The sequence below is a fragment of the Chiloscyllium plagiosum genome, chromosome 20 (genome assembly GCF_004010195.1).
Source record: "Chiloscyllium plagiosum isolate BGI_BamShark_2017 chromosome 20, ASM401019v2, whole genome shotgun sequence".
NCBI lineage: Eukaryota > Metazoa > Chordata > Chondrichthyes > Orectolobiformes > Hemiscylliidae > Chiloscyllium > Chiloscyllium plagiosum.
This window is the reverse complement of record NC_057729.1, coordinates 13332380-13354642: the sequence shown is the minus strand read 5'-3', so window position 1 is coordinate 13354642 and position 22263 is coordinate 13332380.

The following is a 22263-nucleotide window of genomic DNA, read 5'->3' as shown; positions in this document are numbered from 1 at the left end:
TCTATAATACAATCCCAATAAGGCGATCATCCCTTTCTTATTTCTCAGTTCCACCCAAGTAACTTCCCTGGATGTATTTCCAGGAAAATCCTCCCTCAGCACAGCTGTAATGCTGTCCCTTATCAAAAATGCCATTCCCCCTCCCCTCTTGCCTGTCTTTCTATCCTTCCTGTAGCATTTGTATCCTGGAACATTAAGCTACCAGTCCTGCCCATCCCTGAGCCATGTTTCCATAATTGTTATGATATCCCAGTCCCATGTTCCTAACCATGCCCTGAGTTCATCTGCCTTCCCTGTTAGGCCCCTTGCATTGAAATAAATGCAGTTTAATTTATTAGTCCTACCTTGTCCCTGCCTGCCCTGACTGTTTGACTCACTTCTGTTCTCAGCTGGACCCGTCTCAGATTGATCTCTTTCCTAACTATCTATCTGGGTTCCCAACCCCCACCTTACTATTTTAAATCCTCCCAAGCAGTTCTAGCAAATTTCCCTGCCAGTATATTTGTCCCAATCCAATTTAGGTGCAATCCGTCCTTCTTGTACAGGTCACTTCTACCCCAAAAGAGCTTCCAATGATCCAAAAATGTGAATGCTCCTCAGCCATGCATTCACCTGCTCTATCCTCCTATTCCTGCCCTCACTAGCTCATAGCACTGCGACTAATCCAGATATTATTACCCTTGAGGACCTCCTTTTTAAATTTCTGCCTAACTCTCTGTAATCTGCCTTCAGAATCTCAACCTTTTCCGTTCCTATATCATTGGGTCCAATGTGGACAATGACCTCCTGCTGGCCCTTCTCCCCCGTGAGAACATTCTGCACCCTCTCTGAGACATCCTTGATCCTGGCACCTAGGAAACAACACACTACTCTGCTTTTTCACTGCTAACCACAGAAACGTCTGTCTGTACCTCGGACTACAGAATCCCCTAACACAATTGATCTCTTGGAAGCCGACGTACTCCTCATTGCATCGGAGCCAATCTCAATACCAGAAACTTGGCTGTTCGTGCTACGTCCCCCTGAGAATCCATCAACCCCTACATTTTCCAAAACAGCATACCTGTTTGAAATGGGTATATCCACAAAAGACTCCTGCCCTAGGTGCCTACCTTTCTTATCCTTCGTGGAGTTAACCCATCTATGTGACTATATCTGAGACTTTCCCCCCTTCCTATAACTGCCATACATCACATACTGTTGCTGTTGCAAATTCCTCATCGCTTCTATCTGTCTCTCCAACCGATCCCTCGATCTGATAAGATTCGCATCCAACAGTATCTATGGCAGATATAATCCGCAGTAACCCTTAAACTCTCTTTAAACTCCCACATCTGACAAGAAGTACAAATCACTGCAAAGGCCATTTTTGCTACTTCACAATCTACTGACCCAGAAAATAACACCGTCTTATTCCTCTACAAACACTGCTCCTGGTTAAATTAATAGTTATGGCTTATATTTTAAGTTTAATCAAGAGACTTATCTCCAAAACCATATAATCAAGAAATAATCCACTGTACTCACTAATACAGCCTTTCTCTTGGACAGACTTAAAACAACAATTAACTTCTGATTCTGTGTTGTGAACTTCGCCCAAACCGGATCCTCCAAGATTAGTTGTGAAATTCACTGTTTGTTAATTTTCCCAGATGCACTCCAATGTCCAGCGATACATGAATTCAAACAGCAAAGACAGTAACTATGCAGGTTCTCTCTCTCTCTCTCTCTCTCTCCATTTGTGTGGAGTTTGCACATTCTCCCCGTGTCTGCATGGATTTCCTCCGGGTGCGTCGGTTTCCTCCCACAGTTCAAAGATGTGCAGGTCAGGTGAATTGGCCATGCTAAATTGCCTGTAGTGTTAGCTGCATTAGGCAGAGGGAAGTGGGTCTGGGTGGGTTACGCTTCGGTGTGAACTGGTTGGGTCAAAGGGCCTGTTGCCACATTGTAGGGAATCTCATCTAAATATCAAATGAGTGTATGCCTGGAGAGATAACAAAGGAAGGAGAGCTGTAAATTTTTGGTGCATTAGGACTGGTTCTGTTGGTATAGAAGGAGCTGTTGAAGGAGACTTGATGGGTCTTATATAGTGCTGCCAATATACACATGCAGCAGAGCAAGTAAAAGTTTCAGATGGTGAAGGGGGTACCAATCAAGAAGACTGTTTTATCCTGGTTGGTGTCAAGCAAGTCTATCCCAGGACCTAGTGGAAAGCTAGGGAAAAATTGTGGGGCCCTTAGCAGAAATATTTGTATCATCGACAGCCATGTTGGAAGTCTAGGAGGTGGTTAATATTGTGCCATTATTTTAAAAAGCCTGAAATGAAGAGCCATGGAACTACAGGCCACTGAGCCTGACGTCAGTGGTGGATAAGTTGTGGAAGAGGATTCTGAGAGACATGATCTACGTGCATTTGAAAAGGCAAGGACTGATCAAGAACAGTCTGCATGTTTTTGTGTATGGGAAATCATGTCTTGCAATTTTGATTGAGTTTTTTTTTAACAGGTGACCAGGAAGATAGATGATGGCAGAGTGTAGACGTTGTCCAAATGGACTTTAACAAAGTCTTCAACAAGGTTCTGTATGGTAGACTGGTTAGCAAAGTTAGATTGCATGGGGTCCAGGAAGGAGAGCCAATTGGATACAAAATTGGTTGGATGGTAGGGGGTTGTTGTTCAGACTGGAGGCCTATGAGCAGAGGTGTGCCACAAAGATCAGTGCTGAGTCCATTGTTGTTCATCATTTATATAAATGATTTAGATTCGCATTTAGGAGACATAGTTAGTAAGTTTGTGGATGACAGTAAAATTAGTGGTATAGCAGACAATGAAGGAGGTTATCTTAGAGTACAACAGGATATTGATCAAATGGGTCAGTGGGCCATGGAATGGCAGATGGAGAACAATTTAGATAAATGCAAGACATTGCATTTTGGTAAGACAAGCCATAGCAACACAACTAATGTTAGTTGGTGTGAAGCTTCTTGAATGTTGTTAGAGCTGCACAGGTAAGTTAGAACCTACGGGTTCAGAACATAGTTCCTTGAAAGTGGCATCACAGGTAGACTGGGTGATGAAAAAGGGATTTGGCATGATTGCCTTCATTAGTCGAAGCATTGAGTATAGGGGTTAGAATGTAATATTGCAAGATCGTGGTACGGCCAGGTTTAGTGTACTGTGTACAATTCTGGTTGCCCTGCTATAGGAAAGATGTTATTAAACTGGAAAAGGTGCAAAAAAGATTTACAAGGGTGTTACCGAGACTGGAGAGTTTAAGTTATAAGGAAAGGCTGGAAAGGCTGGGACCTCTTCCTTGGAGTGGAGGAGGCTGTGGGGTGACATTTTTTATAGAGGTTTATAAAATCATGAGGGGCATAGATAAGGTGAATAACCAAGATCTTTTCCCCAGGGTAGAGAAGTCCAAAGCTAGAGGATATAGGTTCAAAGTTTAAGGTTTTTAAAAATTTTATTCATTGTATAGGATGTGGGCATCGCTAGCTGAACAGTATTTATTGCCCATCCCTAATTGCCCTTAAGAAGATGATGATGAGCTGCCTTGTTGAACTGCTGCAGTCTACGTGCTGTGGGTTGACCCACAATACCATTACAGAGGGAATTCCAAGAGTTTGACCCAGTAACAGTGAAAGAACGGTGATATATTTCCAAGTCAGGATGTTGAGTGACTTCGAGGGGAACTTTAAAGTGGTGGTGTTCACATATGTCTGCTGCCCTTACCCTTCTAGATGGAAGTGGTCGTGGATTTGGAAGGTACTGTCTGACAATCTTTTGGTGAGTTTCTGCAGTGCACCTAGTAGATAGCACACACTGAGGGTTGGTGGTGGAGAGAGCAGATGCTTGGCAAAGTGGCTCAGTGGTTAGCACTGCTGTCTCACAGTGCCAGGGGCTCATGTTCAATTCTTATTTTGGGTGATTGTGTGGAGTTTGCACGTTCTCCCCGTGTCTGTGTGGGCTTCCTCCAGGTGCTTCTGGTTTCCTCCCATAGTCCAAAGATGAGCAGGTTGGGTGAATTGGCCATGCTAAATAGTCCATAGTGTTCAGGGATATGTAGGTTAGGTGCATTAGTTATGGTAAGAGGGTAGGGGAATAGGTCTGGGTAGGTTACTCTTCAGAGGGTCAGTGTGGACTTGTTGGGCCAAATGGCCTGTTTCCACACTGTAGGGATTCTAAGTTGATTGTATGATCCTATGCTTATGGATGCAGTGCCAGTCAAGCAGGCTGTTTTGTCTTGGATGGTGTGAAGCTTCTTGAATGTTGTTAGAGCTGCACAGGTAAGTGGGGAGTATTCTATCACACTCCTGACTTGTGCCGTGTAGATGATAGACAGATTTTGGGGAGTCAGGAGGGGTGTTACTTGCCACAGTATTCATAGCCTCTGACCTGCTCTTGTAGCCATTGCATTTATGTGGTGAGTCCAGTTGAATTTCTGATCAATGATAACCCCAGAATAGTGGGGGATTCGGGGATGGTAAAACCATTGAACTTTAAGGGACAGTGGTTAGATTGTCTGTTGTTGATGATGGTCATAGCCTGGCATTTCTGTGACGGGAATGTTACTTACCACTTGTTTCAGGTCTGGACAGTATCCAGACTTGGACTCTGACATTTGAACACGGACTACTTCAGTGTCTGAGGAGTCGTGAATGGTGCTGAACATTGTGCAATGATTAGCGAACATTCTCAATTCCGATCTTATGATGGGGGCAAGGTCATTGATGAAGCAGCTGAAGATGGTTGGGCCTAGGACACTACCCAGAGGAACTCCTGCAGAGATGTCCTGAAGATGAGATGACTGACCTCCAACAACCACAACCACCTTCCTATGTGTCAGGTATGACTCTAATCATCAGACAGTTTCCCCCTGATACCCATTGATTTCAAGAGGAAAGATTTAAAAGGGACATGATAGGGAAATTTTTCGCACCGAGCATGGTGTGTCTATGAAACAAGCTGATGAAGTTGTAGAAGTGACTACAATTACAACACTTAAAAAAAACATTTGGACAAGTAAGTGGAAGGATTGAGACAGATATGAATAAAATGCAAGCAAATGGGATAAATTCAATTAAGGAAACCCGGTTGGCATGAACAAATTGAGTTGAATGGTCTATTTCCATGCTGTATGACTCTATGGCTCTAAGATGTACAGGGAAGATGGTTTGACCATTCTAAATTGCCCTGTAATGTCTAGGGATGTGCAGGCTAGGTGGATTATGTGAGGCTATGGGGATAGGATGGGATGCTGTTTGAAGGACTGATACAGGTTTAATGAGCTGAATGGCCTCTACCTGCAGTGTTGGGATTCTACAAAATGGATAATCTTTTCGTTATATACTTAGCGGTCACGACACACTGATAAAGTAAAAACAAACATGAGGATTGATTGAAATAGACTGTGAATACCACAAGTATTTTTGTGAACTAAAATGAAATTTTATAATTAGTTATAATCAGAATGCAATTAAACAATAATTAATTAGCATGATAAGGTAACACGGGCTTATAATTCGTTATCAAGCTGAGGTTCAATTCCATACAATGATAATTGGCCAAATGGACTGAAGCAATCCACTGACCATGTAAATTGCCATTGGATGCAGATTAGAAAGATAATGAGAACAAATTCTTGAAGTTATGTTGTTCTAGTGGGAATAGTACAATATGAAAAACTTCACTTATTTTCCCAGCAAGTGGATTTCCATCATAGTGATGATTCAGAAATTTATTGTGGAAATATATGGTGATAAGGACAAATTATAAGACTATTAAGTAAGGGCAATCTGCATACCCTGATGTCATATATGTTAGCTTCCAATTCTATTTCACCCGCGGGTCACATTTATTCTTGACTTTCAAGCCATGCACATGACTGTTTGTTTGAAGCTCTCTAATAGAATGTCTAATTGCTGCTTCTGGCCAGTTTTTTCTGTCCTACTTTACTGTTAGTAGTGTAATATCATTAGTGACACCATCATTATATTCATATTCCATTGCATTCCAACTCCCTTCCCAGTGGAGCAGCAGAGGGATATGCATTGCCAGTGGCCGACATGATTCCAGTGTTTGGTTCACCACTCACTGACCTTGGGCCTCAGCTTTTCACTACGCCATGGACTTCTCTCCTCGTGCAAGCAGACCTGCTTGAGCGTTTGTGATGGCTTGTATGTCAAGGAGATCCACTGGAAGGCCAGGGTGCGAGAAGGTAGCTACTTACCCTTCCTGCCCTCCTTACCCCTCCCCACCGCACCCTTCCATACCTGGTCAGGTAGCCCAGTGGTGGGAGATAGCATGGTCCGACATGCAGATTTGTCAATAGGTTCCTGACACACACAGGCTCTGCCATTCTGGCAGTGATGAAGATGAGAAGATTTCATGGGCAACCTCTGTTTCTTTATCCATCGTCAGAAGTCATATGACACTAGGTTATAAATTTATTTGAAATCACCAACTTTCAGAATGCTGCCTCAAGGCATGGTATATCAGCGAGACCCCGCAGATGCCATGATAACAGGTGAATGGACTGAGCAACAATCGCCAGACAGGAATATTCCCTCCCAGGAGGGGAACATTTCAGCAGTCAAGGATGTTCAGCCTCCGATCTTTGAGTAAGCGTCCTCCAAGGCAGCCTTCGAGATACGCAACAATGCAGAATCACCAGACAGAAACTGACAGCCAAGTTCTATACCCATGAAAATGGCCTCAATCATGATTTTGGATTCATGTCGCTCTACATGTAACCCCACCGTGCTGTTCTATATCTGTAAAATCTTCCTTACTATCCTGTTTTGACACCATCACCTCAATAACTTATGATCGCTCTACCTTAAATAGTTTGTAGTCAGAGATTACATGTTACTGTAGTTAAACCCCCGGCATGTGACTCTGATGTTATTCCAGCCATTTGGTTTGTCTCCCACACCATCTTATTTTTGATTTCTTTGCCTTAATTCATCTGATTTATATTATTCAACCTGTTGACATGCCACTGACACCATTTGCACAAACGCCTGATCTGTCTGCCAATAAATTCTGTGTCTGTGTGCTTCCCTTCACTTCACCTGATGAAGGAGCAGTGCTCCGAAAGCTTGTGACTTCAAATAAACCTATTGGGCTGTAACCTGGTGTCCTGTGACTTCTAACAGTGGAGAAAGAAACCGACATTACCTGTGAAATCTTTTCATCATCATCACTGCCAGAATAGCAGGACCTTTTTTTGTGTGTGTTAGGAGCCTGACACAAGTCCATCTGCCTTGGTGAAGGCCTCCAATCCCTCTGTTTCTTCCTCTCCCGCTGACCCAACCAGTACCCCTCCATCGACCACATTCATTCCATTGGTGAAACTGTTCCTCACCCTCAACAATTTCTGCTTTGAATCCTCCCCCTTCATTCAGACCAAAGGGGTAGTCATGGGCACTCACATGGGCCCCAGCTATGCCTGCCTCTTTATAGGATATGTGGAACTGTCCAGCTTCCACAGTTACACTGACACCATTCCCCACCTCTTTCTTTTGCCTCATTGATGACTACATTGGCACCACCTCGTTCTCTCATGCGGAGGTTGAGCAATTTATCAACTTTACTAACACCTTCCACCCTGACCTCAAATTCACCTGGACCATCTCAGACACCTCCCTCCCTTCCTGGACCTCTCCATCTTCATCTCCAGCGACCGACTCAACATGGACATCGACTTCAAAGCCACAGACTCCCACAGCTACCTGGAATATGTCTACTCCCACCACACCTCCTGTAAAAACATGATCCCTTACTCCCATTTCCTCTGCCTTCACCATATCTGCTCCCAGGAGGAGCAGTTCCACTCCAGGACATCCCAGATGGCCTCCTGTTTCAAGGACTGCAATTTCCCCTCCCACGTGATCCATAATGCCCTCCAGCGCATCCCCTCCACTTCCTGCACATCTGCCCTTGAACCCCACCCCTCCAACCACAATAGGGATAGAACCCCGCTGGTCCTCACCTCCCACCCCACTAATGTCTGAATTCAGCACATTATCTTCCGTTATTTCTGCCAACTATGATCAGACCCCACCACCAGAGATAAATTTCCCTCCCCACCCCTATCAGCATTCCGCAGAGACCATTCCCTCATTGATTCCCTCATTAGGTCCACGCACCCCACCAACCTAACCTGCAGACCCAACATCTTCCCTTGGTGCCCCAAGAGGTGTTAAACCTGCGCCCACACGTCTCCTCTCACCTCCGTCCAAGACCTTAAAGGATCTTTTCACATCCAGCAGAGATTTTCCTGCACATCCACCCACCTCCTCTGTTGTGTCCATCGCTCTGGATGTGGTCTCCTCTACATCGGGGAGACAGGACGCCAACTCGTGGAACGTTTCAGCCAACATCTCTGAGACGCATGCACCAAACAACCCCACTGCCCTGTGGCCAACCACTTCAACTCCCCCTCCCATTCCCCCAAGGACATGCAAGTCCTGGGCGATCTCCACCATCAAATCCAAGCCACCTGACAACTGGAGTAAGAATGCTTCATCTTCTGCCTTGGGACCCTCCAATGACATGGCATCAACATTGATTTCACTAGTTTCCAAATCTCCCCTTCCCCATCTTCATCCCAGATTCAACCCTCCAACTCGGCATCACCCTCTTGAATGTCCTACCTGTCCATCCTCCTTCCCACCTACCAATCCATCCTCCCCACCAACCTATCACTATCATCCCCCACCTGCATCTATTTATCGCCTTCCCAGCTACCTTCCCCACCACCCACCCCTACCCTCCTATTTATCTCTCGGCCCCCTTTTCCCCCCACTACTTTCCTGTTGAAGGGCTTATGCCTGAAACGTCGACTCTCCTGCTCCTCGGGTGCTGCCTGGCCTGCTGTGCTTTTCCAGCACCACACACTCGACTCTGATCTCCAGCATCTGCAGTCCTCACTTTCTCCTCAGGAGTCTGATGGACTGACTATTTTGCATGTCAGGCTATGCTATCTCCCACCAATGGGCTACCTGACCAGGTATGGAAGGGTGTGGTGGGGAGGAGTAAGGGGGATGGCATGATATGTGCATTTTGTTAAAGGAAGGGCATCTAATTAATGGGAACCCCCATCCCATGTGGGTTAGAGAAGCTCAGCAACTTTGGAATCTTTCAGGTGGTGGCAATCACAGAAATGGAGAGGAAATCTGGGAAGACTGACCCTCAACTCTCTCACTCCTGTTGATCAGACTAAGGGATTACAGTGAAGTGAAAGGGAGAAAGAGGATAGGAGGATAGCCTCTACAAAGGTGGATAGAGGAGGCTGAGGAAGGCTATAGCAGAAGTGTGTTGTATCCATCCTAGAGACACTGAAATGAGAGATCCAGGACCTCTGGAGGGCAGGAAAGATAAGCAGTTGCCCACTCTCACACCCAGGCCTCCCAGTGGCCCCCTCCTTGCCACACAATGCTCAAGCCAGTCTGTTTGCAAGAGGAGAGGAGTACATGGCATGGTGAAAAGCAATAGCCCACCAAACACTGCAATCATGTCAGCCACTGGCAATGCACATTCCCCTCCCCCCCGCCGCCACTGCTCCACTGGGAAAGGGGCTGGAATGTGGTGGAATATGATGGTGTCACTGATGATGTTACACTGACAAATTAAAGCAGGACAGAGAAACAGGAGCAGGAATTAAACATTGTATTACAGACAGCTTCAATCAGTCATGTGAATGGCTTGAAAGTGTAAGTAAACAGTAGCAGTCAATGTTCCCCCTAAACATCGTGGTCATGCAGCTGCTGGAAGGTTCCATTTACGCCAATTGTACAGCCAACTTATCGGCTTCCACATGGCTTCCATATTTGGAAGCTACTGACATGCTCTGGACCTCAGAGATCCACACAAAAGATAAAATCATTACAGAAAACATTCATCACAGAAATGAATAAAAGTGAGCGAACCCCTGCTTTAGGATAACAAAAAACTAGGGGAGCCTAATTTAAAGGAGAGCAGACTCTGAGTGTGTGTGTGGTGCAGATACCTAATACAAGGAACATATTAAAGAACAGGTCTTGCTCCAGGAAGCTGCAATTGCCAGCAGTGAGCTGTTGTAAAAGCCCAAGCCTTACTCAATATGCTCAGTGACAAACACTGCAAGGTGGCTCCTAGCTCCTGACCAGACTGACATGATTGATGTTAAGCCAAGACCAGTAATTTAAAGAAAAGTCTGCATGAAAGCTTTTCTTTTAAGTACTTCATGATTGCGCATTTTTTCCCCTCCCTATCCCACTGTGTTACTGCAGAAAAGAAAAGGTACTGTGCCCCAGTTCAGATATCAGGCAGCTGACCACATTTTGAGTGCAGGCACAGGGGAACACTGTGCAAAATATTCCCAAGTGCTAGCCCAAAGGTAAAATAGATCAAAATTGTGTATATTCCACTGTTAATTCAAAATAACTTTCAGTAAACCAGTTGAATTGTCTGGCAGAACCCTGCATTTTCTTGAAAATGGTAAATGTGTAGAAACTTATTGTGCATGCGAGCTTCATGATTCGTCAATCTGTTTTTACTGGCTCCCAAAACCGCTACCCAGCTATTCCCATTCTCCAGTCCCATCTCTGCAGCCCTCTAAATTCATCACTTTCAAACATCTTCCAGTTCTCCTTTGAAACCTCGTATGAAATCCACCTCCGTCACTCTCCGAGGCAGTGTGTTCCAAATCCTAACAATTCTGAATGAAGAAGTTTCTCCTCAGCTCAGTCGTACCTTTTTTTAGAGTCATAGAGCTGTACAGCATGGAAACCGACCCTTTGGTCCAACTCGGCACGATGGCTCAGTGGTTAGCACTGCTGCCTCACAGCACCAGGGACCCAGTTTTGATTCCGGCCTTGGGTGACTGTCTGTGTGGAGTTTGCACATTCTCCCCGTGTCTGCGTGGGTTTCCTCCAGGTGCTCCAGTTTCCTCCCACAATCCAAAGATGTGCTGGTCAGGTGAATTGGCCATGCTAAATTGCCCATAGTGTTAGGTGCATTAGTCAGGGGTAAATGTCGGGTCGGGGAATTGTTCTGGGTGGGTTACTCTTTGGAGCGTTGGTGTGGACTTGTTGGGCTGAAGGGCCTGTTTCCATACTGTAGGGAATCTAATCTAAGCTAACTTATCCATGCTGGCCAGATATCCTAAACTGATCTAGTCCCATTTGGCCCATATCCCTCTGTACCCTTCCTATCTTTGTATCCAGATGCCTTTTAAATGTAGCAATTGTACCAGCCTCCAACACTTCCTCTGGCAGCTCATTCCATACACACACCACCCACTGTATGAAAAGAATAAAATTTAGGTCCCTTTTAAATCTTTCCACTCTCACTTTAAACCTATGCCCTCTAGTTTTGGACTGCCCTACCCTGGGAGAAAGACTTTGTCTATTTACCCTATCTATGTCCCTCATGATTTTATAAACCTCTGTAAGGTCACGCCTCAGCCTCCGATGCTCCAGAAAGAAAAAGGCCCCAGCCTATTCAGCATGTCCCATGAGCTGCCAGTTTTGAAACTGTGTCCCCTAGATACTGACATATCAATTTGTGGAAACAGGATGTCCTCCTTTATGCAGAAAAATTATTCATAAGTTTGAACACCTCAATAAGGTCACCTCTTAATCTTCTTTGCTTTAAGGAGAATAAGCCCAATTTCCCTGATCTTTCCTTGTATCTAAAATTCCCGTTCCCTGGTATCATTTCTAATAAAGCTCCTTTGAACTTTCTCCAGGACTTTAACATCCTTCCTTAAATGAGGCTTCCAAAATTCCCCAAATGTGGTCTGACCAATGATTTGTAGAGGTGTACATCAGCACCTTGTTTTTATACTCTATGCCTCTATTTATAAACCCAAGGCTCCTGTAAGCCTTCTTAACAACTGTTTCAGCTTGCTGGGTACACTCAACGAATCATGTACTTTAACATGAGCTCCTGTACTCCCCTCAAAATTGTACTATTGACCCTGGATTCTCTGTTTTTCTTTTACAAAGTGCATTACCTCACATTTCTCTGCATTGAAATTCATTTGCCAGGTGTCTGCCCATTGATCAACTTGTCACTGGTCCTCTGAAGTCTCTCAGCATCATTCTGAAATTCAGCATTATTCTCCCTAGCTTAGTATCATTTGCAAATTTAGAGATTTTGCTCTCTACACCCATCTCCAACTTATTCATATAAATCAGAAAAAACAAAGATCCCAACACCAATTCCTGGGGAACATGACTTCCAACATTCTCCAGTCTGAGAAATGATGCAACCACCTGATGAAGGAGCAGCGCTCCAAAAGCTAATGCTTCCAAATAAACCTGTTGGACCGTTACCTGGTGTTGTGTGATTTTTAACTTTGTACACCCCAGTCCAACGCCAGCACCTCCAAATCATATCTCCTCTCTGTTTCTTAGCTTTTAGTCAGCATCTAATCCAAGCTGCCAAGGACACATCAATCCCAAACATTTCTGATTTGCTAAACAACCTGGTATGTGGCAGTAACAAATACTTTCCGACAATCCAAACATACAATATCCACAGCACTACCCTCACCCACTGCCTGTGTCACCTCATCAAAGAACTCAATTAAATTTGTCAGACATGACTTGCCCTTGACAAAGCTGTGTTGATGGTCTAGATTTAACTTATTTTTCTCTAAGTGTATGTTTACTTTATCCTGTATTATGGTTTCAATCAGTTTTCCCACAATTGATATCAAGATGAGAGGTCTGTAGTTTCCTGGGTAACCCTTTGCCCCTTTCTTAAACAACAGTGGCATATTTACAATCCTCCGATTCCTGGGATTAATCTTGTGTTAAGAGAGGCTTGGAAAATTTCTGTAAACAGCTGTGCAATTTGCTCCCTTAACTCTTAGCAATCTAGAATGCATACATTGGGACTGGTGGCTTCTCTACCTGGAGTGCCATCAGCCTTTTTATCATCTCTTCTCTATCCATCCCTGTAGCCCAGTTGGTCAACACCTACATTTTTAACTTGGCCATTATCACCATCGACTGATTTGGTAAAGTCAGAAGCAAATATTCATTTACTATCTCAACCTTATCCTTTGTTTCAGAGAGCCACTTACCCTGCTTGTTCCTTATGGATGCCAGGAGAAAGTGAGTTCAGCAGCTTCTCCTGCTGAACACTCTCTGCTCATTCCTGAAGAAGGGCCTGTGCCCGAAACGTCGAATCTCCTGTTCCCTGGATGCTGCCTGACCTGCTGTGCTGTTCCAGCAATAAAGTTTCAACCTTATGGATGCCAGTCTAACTTCATTATTCTTTTACTATTAATATGTTTGAAGGACATTTTACTATTTATTTTAGCACAGCCTGATATTCTTTCCTTATGCTCTCTCTTAGCTTTCCTTATTCCTACCCTAACCTCTCTCCTGCATTTGAGACACTCTTCCTAATTTTTACTGTAATTATTGTTTCAGTATGCATCGTACACCTTCTTTTCCTTCCATATCTTCTCAACAATATCCTTAGTCATCCAGGGTACTCGAGCTTTCGAGCTTTGAACTCTAGAAATCGCTTGACAAAATGAAAACTAGATTGTATGGGATTTATTTCTGTTAGGTTTCTTAACTATTATGGAATGTTTTATCTGTTTTGTTATATCAACTATTTGTGGTTTATTTATTGATTTTTTTTGAAAAACAGAATATTCTGGGTGGATTTAATACTTGAATTATAACCATATTAGGTATTCTGTGTGAACCAGCTCAATAGAATAAGTCTATCCATTTGTTTTATTTTTAAAATTGAAACATCTTTAATCCCTTCAGGGATTTGCCTTAAAAGATCAAATTGCTCAGATTTCAAAATGCTGGGGAATAATCCATATCAAAATTAATTGAGAAGACATTTCTTCAAACCTGTTCCCATAAGAACGGATATATTACAGCCTTATATACATATATAACATATATTATAGCTTTAGTTTATACACAAGGGTAAAGACTGGTTTTGGGGCCCAGAAACAATAGTTAATAATGTTTGACAACTTTATGGAATCTTTCCAGCAGCTCCTGAAGCCTGGTCAATTAAGGATGACAGATGGGCTGTGCAAATGGAAGCACTGATGAGAGTCCTCATTTTAATATGAAGTAAACTATAGCATAGGGAAAAAGTCCATTTGGCCCATCAAGTGTAATATATCAAAACAGTCCACATCTTGAGGAAGCAATTTCTCTCCCTCAATCTAAGTCAGGAACAGAGTGTGGCAGGTATCTCCAATTCACTAAGCAGGTTCTGACTGAAATCTGCCACAAATTACAATACAATATGAACATTTGAAAATGGATTAGCCCAGTTTTGCCGTGAATTGTGTAGAGGTCCCAAAGTGGCCCATCATGGTTGGAGGGGCAGGCACAATTTCCATTAGCTCTCAGCTCATGGTCTGTGGCCACACAAGGATGGTGACTGATGGACTACAAACATCGCCAGAGAGAAGCAGGAGGAACAAACACAGGACTTTACCTTGATATTGTCCTTTGCCATTGTGTAGTGTGTCATTGACTGTATACATGTAGCTTTTCAAGGACTATAAATTGAGATAGAACTCAACTATAAGGGCATGTACTCCTTCAATATTCAGCTGATTTGTGACCATGTTCAGTATCCTGGCAACAGCCTTCAGTCTGGATCAGTCTGGTGTACCATCAGCATTTGATTCACCACAAGAGGGTGACTATGAAGAAACAAGAGCTATCCACTGACCAACCTTGTTCATGATTCCAGTATGCACTCTGTGCCAATGTGTACAGAATGTTAGGCAACTACATGAAATATTATCATGAAGATGCAGATACCATGCTCTCACTGTTGGGAATATTCTGGAGTAGTCCTGTGCTTTCTGGAATGCATATTACAATTTTTGGGAGGCTGCCACATCCTGCACAGTCTCAACCATTATGAAGCTACAACTGTAACCTCCACATATAGGGTGAGCAGCTAAAGGAAGTAAAATCAAGACATTTCTTTTCAGGATGGGTTTTCCATAATTAATTAATTAATTCAATGGTTCTGCTAGTAAACCCAACCCAAAGCTCCCATTCACTGACCATACCAGTCTTCAGTTACTGATTATCAGAGTGCCTGCTAAAATGAATGCCACTAGAAAAGCAACATTACAAACTATGATGTAACAAACCATGCAAAAATCGACTATCCTCTTTCTGCTATCCTTCAATGCATGTTTTTGATCTGTTTTAGTTATCCTCCCACTCCGTAGCAGTGCTACCCTAGTCCTGTATCATGGCTCAGGGAAAGTTGTCCACCCTCAGTGGGTGAAACTGTAGATGATCTTGCAGAATGGTCACATACAGTCCTGGCCCCAAAACACCTGCCTATGGACTGTGGACATGGTCAGCTGCAATGTGAGTTGGGTAATGGGCAATCAACAGCATGGACATTGACAAAATGGCAGTGCTGGAACAGTAAATTCTGTCTGCCTGAGGAAAGTCAGCAAATTCATAATATATTGAGAGAGGAAGTGGCGGCTCAACAATCCTAGTAACCAGCTGGAGCCTTAATTGTTAAGCTGTTGTGCCACACTAAACTGATATCCACAGCATAGATAGCAGCAGTCTTGGGGAAAAGTCACAGACCTGTACATTAACTTGGTTTCTCTTTCCACAAATGTCCCCAGACTATTGAGTATATCCAGCCTTTACTGTTTCAATTTCACAGCTGCAGCATCTTATGAAGCTGTGCTTGTTTGCTAACAAACTGAAACTGAACTTCCTGATGTGATTTTCTGTCTGTATATTTTTTCAGCAGTTTTCTTGCTGCCATTGTTGTGGTATTGTACCATGTTCTTGGTCACCTGGGATCTGGCTTGGCCTTCAGAAATGAATTTCCTCCATGAATCAGAAATGAATTTCCTCCACATACTGTGCCGATGTCAAGGAAAGTTGGACAGCTTTTTGGGTAGGTGTGATATATCACATTTATTGGTGATTTTGACAATTTTGGCACACTTTGCTGATTCCTGTAGAATAGTTTTGGCTGATCCTCTCGCATCTACTTATTGTTGGCCTACCACTATGGCTTAATAATTGCCTCTGTCTTCAAGCAATGTACAAATGATAGTTCTCTTTTCCTTCCCAAAACATCTTTCCAAATGGCTTTCGTTGGTGTAGAGATGATGATTAACCTGGTAAGCCACACTGACAGTTCCTCTTCGGAGAAATCACCTTCACAACCTTACTGCAGCATCTTCCAACAAGTTGGTCACTGGACTCTTGAAGTCAGTGTAATGTGAGCTGCGAGTCTATTTATCCTGAAGTGAACTTTTACCTAGCGCTGGTCTTAAGAGCTTTCCAGGTTATTGATAGATCTTTCTGAAAATCTATGATAAGATCAGATATGTTAATTTTGTGAAACCTCTCCTTTCCAATGGCAAGCAGGATGTTTAGATTCCATTTCTTAATATCATCTACTGTTTGATCTGTGAATGAAATTATATGTTTTCTTTGAAAGATCTTGTTGAGTAATGGTGTTTCTGCATACCTATTCCATAATGAGATTTCTGCTATACATTGCTCCACCTTAAAAACATTGAACTGTTCCTTTGAAATCATATATCTCTGAAATTATTTCAGTGTGAGTTAAAAGTGCTCCAATCTTCCGAGCTGAAATCTCTGTAGTTGTTGTTGTAAGAGATTGCTACTTATGTATTGACTATTAGGAACAAAGCATACTAGGCTTCCAGCCTTCTATTGTGTATGACATGCATAGCTCAAAAGTATACTGTAAGTATTTTATTTTTAGTTGGGGCAACTTAGAAACTTATTTTGACTGGAAAGAACTTAAGTTCCAATCAAATGACATTAACTCAGGACATTGACCACCAAGCAAACTATCTATAGATCTCTACAGCTCTGATTACTCACAGAAGCAGATGCTGTTTATGAAGAAAGAACATACCCTTTGTCTAAAAGCTCTGTTGTTCAAAGCTGCAGTCCTGATGGTCTTCAATTACTTCTAAGTTAACTTCCAAAACAAACAAAAACTGGGAAAATGGGTATCATGGTATTGAATATTCCAACAGACTAATATTAGCTGGAGAACATAATATGATTTACTTACTTTGTGCTGTTGGATGAGAGCACTAAAGACAATTCCAAATTCAATGCTTTTACAAAGTTTTCTTTTTGAAGCAGAGCAGTTATAAACAGAATCGACTTGACTTGTAAACTATGTAAGCTACACATCATTGTCATTTTCACTGTTGCCTATCCAGGGAGAGGCATCAACAATGGTTGAGTTTCAAAGGTCTCAACGCATGGTAAAGTCGACTCACATGATGACAAATTTAGATTTAAAGGGCACAATCAAAAGGACTATGTCAAGAAGCATACATTCAAAAAGACAAAACTTTAGTTCCTTGTACATTAGCTCTGTTAGCCTGTCATTTTGTGAAATGCCAAAAGATTTATTTACAATTAAAGGAGTGTGATTATGCACTTGTTTTCTCTATTTATCGATTGGGGGAGATAAATAGAAATGTTGGCAGTTAGTTGGTTGCAAAGGTCCAAATTTTTCTGAAAAGGGCAAGAGATTTTAATTATAAATAAATCTTTTGGCATTTCACAAAATGACAGGCTGACAGAGCTAATGTACAAGGAACTAAAGTCTTGTCTTTTTGAATGTATGCTTCTTGACATGGTCCTTTTGATTGTGCCCTTTAAATCTAAAGTTGTGAGTCAACTTTACCATGCGTTGAGACCTTTGAAACTCAACCATTGTTGATGCCTCTCCCTGGATAGGCAACAGTGAAAATGACAATGATGTATAGTTTACATAGTTTACAATTCCCTTAACCCTTAATGGATTATCTCTTGTTTAAAATTAAAATTCATTAAAATGTCAAAGGTTACGATTTGTTGATAAAATTATGTTTATCATTGCAAACATATGGGCTTAATTTTTATTCAGTTTCCTATCAGTAGTATTTCATTTGCTTTCCTTCCTGTATATTCTTTCTCACACGTAAGAAGACCTTGACTATATCTTTACAAAATGCACTCAAAGTGCTTTACAGCTGATTAAGTATTTTTACAGGGTAGATGTGTTTAGTTATGAATCAGGCCAGACCCTCTCAAAACATTTCAAGAAAGTAGCATGGACCCAAACTTTTATGCAGGTGTAGAGTGGATATTCCAGAGTGATGCAGCTGGCCCAACTACTTAGTTTTAAATAAAATAGAATTTATTTGCAAGATTACCAAATGAAACACAAACAAAAGAGAACAGAATAGAGAATAATTTAACCTAAGCAAAAGCCCAACAGTTCATCCCAATTTAAAGATGCTGTTCCAAGTACTTGCAACAATCTTCATAACCACCCCTTCGGGTAAAAATTAAAATCAAACACAGGGTCTTACAGAATAGATGTCATAGAGAGGGAGGATCAACATGGACCTGCTTCTTTGGGTCCAGCAGCTTCACAACTGACTGCTTTCAGTGAACAGCCAGACTGTTCAGACCAGACCAAACCAGGAAAAGGCTGAGCTGGGAGAACTGGCCACTCCCCTTTCATTGTACAAGTGTTTTTTTTTTAAACTTGAAAGCATTTTCCAGTAGTTAAACCAGGATTTTTTAGAATCACTGTTTTTACAACCCCTCTGGAGAAAAGAAAAGCCAAGGACAGCATTAACTTGTTAAAGGAGCAGCATCATCACAATTTGTAGTATAGAAAATGTAGCAGCCAATTTTTTTTTAGATTAGACTACTTACAGTGTGGAAACAGGCCCTTGGGTCCATCAAGTCCACACCGACCCTCCAAAGAGCAATCCACCCAGACCCATTTCCCTACACCTAATACTACGTGCAATTTAGCATGGCCAATTCACCTAACCTGTACATCTTTGGACTGTGGGAGGAAACTGGAGAATGTCCAAACTCTACACAGACAGTTGCCTGAGGCAGGAATTGAACCTGGGTCTCTAGCTCTGTGAGGCAGCAGTGCTAACCACTGTGCCACCATGCCACCCTAACAAATTCCCATAAAGAGCAACATAATATTGATCAAAGAAACATTATTTCCTTGTTGTTGTTTATGGGTTAAGTATTGGTCTTCTTTAAAATAGTGCAATGGACCTTTTGCATTCATCTGATCAGGCAGACACAGCATTAATATAACATTTTGCAAGCAAAACTCCCTTCATACTGCACCTTGAGTTTTGATTTGAAGCCTGGAAGTGGCTCTCAATAACTTATTTTTACATAGTAGTAAAACGTCCCAGGATATTTCCTTGGAGATGTATCAAATATATTTCACCCAAATAACACAAGGCAATGAGAGGGCAAATGCCAAAATAATGGAACACCTTATCCTCTTCGGTCTTTCCTTTGTTCCACAGATTACAGTCTTTAAAATCCTAAACTCAATATCTTCCCTTCCAGTTTTACATCTTTGATATTTCCTACGTTATAAACATAAACCCTTTGCCTTGCATTCCCAGTTAAAGATAAACAATGGATGTGGTTACAAGAGGGATAAAAGTCAATTTTACAAAAGGGTCATTCTAATCTTTGTTTCAACTTTTCCATATTCCATTGTGTGCCCATTTACAGCTTCTGGTATTGATTCAGATGAGATCCCAGCTTGTTATGAACCCCATGGGGACATTTAGCGTTTTAAAGAAAAGAATTTGCCAGTGGCTGGTAAATGAACCATGAGAAAACTTAAGACTTTTTAGGACTTTGCCATAACAAGCAAACTGAAATCAAACTACATCCAACTTTAATGGCTAACTACTTCATCAAATTAAAGAAAAGGTATTTAAACTTAAATAACACAATCAAATCTGTCTTATGAATGGTTTTACTTCACGTCATGTTTTTGCTGGATATGTAGCATTACTCAATCCATCTCATGGATACTTGCAGCTCACAAGTTAAGGTTTACCCTTCCCCTACCTTGCAAGGTCAAAATTCCAGTGTCCTTTGTCAATAATTCCACTCATTTTGAATTGTCCTGGATACAATTACCATACACCTAAGTGAATATCCCATTCATTAAAATTTCAAGAGCCCTGTCTGATTCTTTCTCTTCCTCCTGAATAATGAAACAAATTCCAGCAAACAGTTCTGAGGAAGGGTCACTGGATCCCTCATTAACTTCGATTCCTCTCCACAGTTGCTGCCAGACCTGCTGAGTTTTTCCAACAATTTCTGTTTTTGTTTCTAGCAACCATCTTTTCTGGTCAATAAAATATATGAAAAAATGCTTTGGCACAAAGGTGTAGTTTATTTGGCTATGTCTCTTAAAGAAAGACAAAACAAAACCCTACAGATGCTGGATGTCCTAGAGACATAAAGCATGGAAACAAACCCTTTGGTCCATGTCAACCATGTTATCAAACTAAATTATCAAACTAAACCCTTGCCCATACTCCTCCAACCCTTTTCTATGTGTGTGCCTGTCCAAAATGTCTTTTAAATGTTGTTTTTAAAAGTGCATATCAAGACTTAAATTCCACCCTTCATTATACCTCACAATAAAAAGAGAAAAAATACATAATGATACTTCCCATATAACTATCAAATTATAACACATTATAATAGTGTAAAAATTTTAACAGCTAACCATTTTTAGTTCCTCAATTCCACTTTCTTCTGTGTCTGCACATATTTTTAATGTGCGAGTCTGTGAAGAAGCTTAACATCAGCAACCTTCCAATTTATTAGGAAGTGGAACTGAACTCACCTTACCTCCAGTTAAATGTAGGATTGATTTTCATTTTAAGTCCTTTTGCTATTATTTAACATTTTGGATTTTTTTTCCAGAAGACACAGATTTAGTGAAACCATGGTTTATGTGTGCAAATCAATTTTCTGCCAAGTAAAATTTCCTTTAACTTGTAAAAATTTGATACGGCTATATTTTTTACAGATAAGAGAGCCTGATTTTTTAAAAATTTAATTAATGTGTTTATTTTCTTTTTATTCATTTCATTGAGTTCAAATTTAGTTTCTTCCCTTGCTGCATCACATTTAAACTTTAAATTTAAATTTAAATGTTGTGAAACTTGAAAGGGTTCAGGAAAGATTTACAAAGATGTTTTCAGGGTTGGAGGATTTGAATTTTAGGGAGAAGCTTAACAGGCTGGGCTTTTTTTCCTGGAGCGTCGGAGGCTGAGGGGTGACCTTATAGAGGTTTACAAAATTATGAGGGGCATGGATAGGATAAATAGACAAAGTCTTTTCCCTGGGGTGGGGGATAATGAGAGAGGAAAGATATAAAAGGGACCTAAGGGGAAACATTTTCACGCAGAGGGTGGTACATGTACGGAATGAGCTGTCAGAGGAAGTGGTTCGAGGCCAGTACAAATGCAGCATTTAAAAGGCATTTGGATGGGTATATGAATAGGAAGGGTTTGGAGGGATATGGGCTGGGTGCTGCCAGGTGGGACTAGATTGGGTTGGGATATCTGGTCGGTATGGACAGGTTGGACCGCAGCGTCTGTTTCCATACTGTACATCTCTATGACTCTATTATATTCAAGAACGTGTCCCCTTCTATGCTGCTCTGTTGAGTCCTGGTTAGATTCAATTTTTCCACTCTTCTTCAAAGCATCCCTTTCATCATTGTTTTATCATTAGCTTTGAATACTATCAGTGTCTGCTTTGTCACGTTGCCCCTGGGGTTTTTTTTGCATTTTTTCATTCAAACAACTTTAACTCCTCTCCAGCAGTCGTTAATTTTTCCTTTCCAGCTTGATCCTTCAATATTACTGGTAAACTTATTAGGATCATTTGTAACCCTTTGACACCTCTTTATTTGAAGCAATCGTTATCACAGCTGGTCAGATAACAGTGGGTTCTTCACTGTGATTTGTCTTTTCCTGTACAATTTCCATTTTAGCTAGCTCAACGGGTTTCCCAAAATCAATCATTTCTGCATAGCCAAATCATTTCCAGCTATGACATCTACACCAATGATAGTCAAAATATGAACAACACCAACGATTACAGGAGTGATAATGAAGGCTGCTTTTACGTTCACTGTACACTAAGGAATAAGCAAACAATGCCTTTCTTAAATATGTTTAATTTAGTGAACATTCTGACAATACATTCCTGGAACACGCCAACATCTGATTCTCATGATTCTGTATCTCTAGGAATAACAAGGAAGAATGAGACACTTCACAAGCTTGCTCAATTTTAGGATCATATGCAGTACAATTTACTAGCTTGTGATGACCTTTAACAAATGGGACACTCTGCAAACTTAAAAAAAGGACTAGGTTTTG